Source organism: Mus musculus, chromosome 9 (assembly GCF_000001635.26).
Source record: "Mus musculus strain C57BL/6J chromosome 9, GRCm38.p6 C57BL/6J".
In the NCBI taxonomy this organism is placed as follows: domain Eukaryota; kingdom Metazoa; phylum Chordata; class Mammalia; order Rodentia; family Muridae; genus Mus; species Mus musculus.
The window spans coordinates 5,107,983-5,111,995 of NC_000075.6; the positions used below are offsets into that span (position 1 = coordinate 5,107,983).

The 4,013-nt window shown below is 34.5% G+C and overlaps 1 non-coding gene across 1 annotated transcript; it reads left to right on the forward strand.

The window, feature by feature from the left end:
- The first annotated feature begins 3,416 nt into the window (after window positions 1-3,416).
- Window positions 3,417-3,551, forward strand: Gm24896. Its single transcript, XR_003948450.1, has one exon. It is a non-coding gene; the product is annotated as a small nucleolar RNA SNORA16B/SNORA16A family (small nucleolar RNA).
- The last annotated feature ends 462 nt before the right edge of the window (window positions 3,552-4,013 follow it).

Sequence of the window (4,013 nt, forward strand, 5' to 3'; positions counted from 1 at the left end):
TAAACTGCACAGTATCAGTATAAAGACAGACAGGTAGATCAATGGAATAGAACTGAAGACCCAGAAATGAACACACACACCTATGGTCACTAAATCTTTGACAAGGGAGCTAAAACCATTCAGTGGAATAAAGAACCCATTTTCAACAAAATGTGCTAGTTCAACTGGCAGTCATCATGTTGTATGGTTCCTTACAGCTTGATCCCATAAAAGCAAGAGTTATACTTATATAATTAGTTTCAATAGCAACAAACAAAGAATTATTTGTTCACATACTTAGGTACTTCATTTAAGCTATTGTTAGGTGCATTATTAGAGTTATTTTTTTTTCTTGAGACAAGACCTTACGTTATCAATGATTGCCTTAAATTCATACTTATAATTGATAGCTCATTATACATTGAGCTATCAATTCTCTGTATTCACTTCTCAAGTGCTGGGATTACAGATAATGGTCACCAGACACAGTTTATATAATATGGTAAACAAAATGTTGGGCCTTGAACAGGATAGACACTCAACCAACTAAGGTACATCCTCAAATATCTCTGCTACACTTTAAAAAACTAATTATACACTATTAGGGATGTTACCAAGATCATTAATTAAAGAAAAATAGTAACATAAAATTTCCCGGTTGAATTCAAAATTGATTTTCTTTTCTATACATATTTATTTTATTTTTAACTGTATGTGTGCATGTTTGTATCTTTGCAAATCTGTGTAAATAAGATACCCACATAGTACAGAACAGGGAGTCAGATCTTGTATAGCTGGAGTTAGAGAGTTAGTAACTTCCTGACTCAGTTCTAAGAATAGAACATAGATCATCTGAAAGTATGTGTTTGTACTCTTAACTGATGAGAAATTGTTACTGCCTGTGAAATCAATTTTCTTCAACATTATAACATGTAAGTGCATTTCATTCATATTTAATATGATTATGAGACCTCAAACATTGTTTTAGTACCACTTAATAGAGTCACTATCTCTTCTCTTTTCTGGGTCTCCTTCTAGTATTCTTTGCTTTGAGGAAAATTGAAAATACAAAGGCAGATAAAGTCCTCTCCCATTCAGCCTGTAAGAGCTGGCACATTTATTTTCTCTGTGTGCATGACTTGAATTTAGGGAACGTTTAAAGTTCTAAAGGATGACTTATAGCCATTCCCAAAGGCCAATTATTTTCTAAAACAACACAGTAGGAAAGCATCCTAGTGTGCAGTGATGAACTTTGAGGCCATCTTTCCTTTCTATCCAATTCCCCTAAGGTATGTGGACACTCCTTATACTTACAAGTCTTCAAGGACCAAGTCCTGTGCATATGTATGAGTTTAGGGAAATCACTTGTAAGAGAATTCTTATCCCCACTCACCTCTCTAAGGTAAGCCTCTCCTATACTTGTGGCTAGTTGAGTTTCTTAACAGACTCAAATCCATCTTGAACTGGGCAAATTCTTGTCACTTCAGTGACAGTAACACCCCAATAAGCAGCTGCTCTATAAACCTACTGAAGTTTCTTCATATCTCCAGTTCTCATGATAAGAGAAATCAGTTACAAACTTTGTGCTGGTTGTTTTCTGATGAGCATTGTTAGTCATTTCTGAGTTATGTTTCATACCATTATCTAAAGTAATAGATTTTTATGTTTGTTAAGATGATTCACCTTCTGTCCACATATGTGACTGAGCAGACATAAATAGGTTCTCTGATTTTTTTTCTTTATTTAAAATGTTTGGACTCAATCTAATAACTATAATTGTAGGCTCTCACTTGACTGCTTTGCTACTTCATCCTGGAAAAAGTGGAAACGCACATACATATGTGTACTACATACAGATACACACACCAAACACACACACATCTATATTCACCCACATAATACACACATACACACAACATACATGTACACACAAATAATGTCCTTTTATTATGGAGAACTTAAAGTGTAACCACAGTGAAATATTCCTTCTAGAAACAAAAAGTAGACATACAGTTTTTTTCTTTCTTCTCTTTTTCTAACATTTTAACACCTAGCTTTAGAACAATAATTTTTAGAGTTTATAGTATTAGTTACTGGTAAAAAGTTAACATTTTCAGACAATTTCCTCTTATTAAAAAATAAAAGTCCTAACAGTGAACATAACTGACACTGTACTTTTAGACCTGCATCTGTCCCATCATCATTTAATGTTTAGGTCTAGGGTAATGAGACAGATTTTCTGAGCGACAATGTTTTAAAAGTTACATAGCAAAGGCTCTTTTAAGAGAAAGGCTTACTAACCCACAGACATAATTTCTGACCCAGAATTGTTCCTGTATAAAAGAACTGTAGGGATAAAAATGGAGAAGAGACTGAAGAAAAGGTGATCCAATGATGGACTCAACTCAGAATCCACCTCATAGGGAAACACCAAGGCCTGACAATATTACTGACATTATGATGTGCTTACCAACTGGAGCCTAGCATGGCTGTTCTCTGAGTGGCTCAAATGAAGAGCTGACTGAGACAGACACAGACAGTTACAACCAACTGAAACCAGAGATCCATGTGGTTATAAATTAGGGGATGGGTTGAAGGTGAAGGGAGTGACCCCATAGGAAGAAGAACTGTCTCAATTAATCTGTACCCTTGGAAACTCCCAGAGATTTAGCCACCAACCAGGCAGCATACACTGGCTGATCTGAGGTGTCTGATACATATACAGCAGAGGACTGCCTGGTCTGCCCTCAGTGTCAGATGAGCTTAATTCTTGAGAGAACTGAGGCCTGGGAAGGGGGAATTCTGGCGAGAGGGAACATCTTCTCAGAGGCAAGGGTGAGGAGGAATGGGATGAGGAACTGTGGGAGGGGGGACCTGGAATGGGGGAACATCTGGATTATTTAAAAAGAGTACATTATCAACATTGGTCTTCCTTTCAGAATTCCTCAACTGATTTCGAGTTACCTCTTAGAAAAATACCAGGAAATACCGTTTTCTCTGTAGACAGTAATTTTGCAAATATTAATTTTATTATTTTCAAACAGATGACTTTGACTAACATTTGGCATGAATAATAGAACACGTTAGAAAAGTTTAAATGGATCATTTTATCTGAAACACATTTATGGGCCTAATATTTAAATATTCACATAATATTATCAGAAAATTGCATGGGATCATAGATCAGGCTCTGTCTCTCAAATGTTTCCAATATGATCAACTTTAAGAGATATATTTTATACTGAAACTGATCACATTCAAGTGGAAATAATAGCTTCATAAAACAATAGCTGTGATTTCTTGACTATTGCAAAAATATTTATCTTCTCTTATATATTTTATACTATTCACAGTTTTTGTTATGATTTGAATAGGGACAGGCTCATAGCATTCAATATGTAAGCCTGTAACAGAAACCCCATATTCAAAATAGCAGCATTTATTCTTAACAAAACTGCAGCTGTTTCTAGATAGCTTCTTTGATCACAAAGGAGACCTGGAGTAAATCAGTTCCTTGAGAGAATTATGATTCTGTTTGCTGTGACTGATATACATTTTGGAAAAAGACAATTGTCTTTTGCCTTGCTCATTCTAAGCAAGATTTTTACATTTTTAGCATCTGTACTAACATTTGTAATGATGGGTTTTTCATTTGAAGGAAATTATGCTCTGATTTTAGAAAAGTTGAAGGAAAGTATACTTATATTTAACTGAGAGTACTACTTTGAAATGTAGTTATAAGAGGTAGAGTTTCTACTTCAGAGTTTAATTTCTATATCTCCTTTAATGTCTGAAGGATATTTCCTTTTTCACAAGATGAAACCCATGAAACCTGTGACTACACAAGTCATAGGTCTTTGTGGTTAAATCTACTACAGTTGTTCTAATAAATGAACATAATTAAACTGATACCTGATGACATATGATTATAACCATAGATTAATGTATTTTTCAATATTTATCAGAGAAATCACTATTTGCTTTGCTTAGTAATTAACATAGAGACACATAGCTTTTAAAGATATACAGTATAA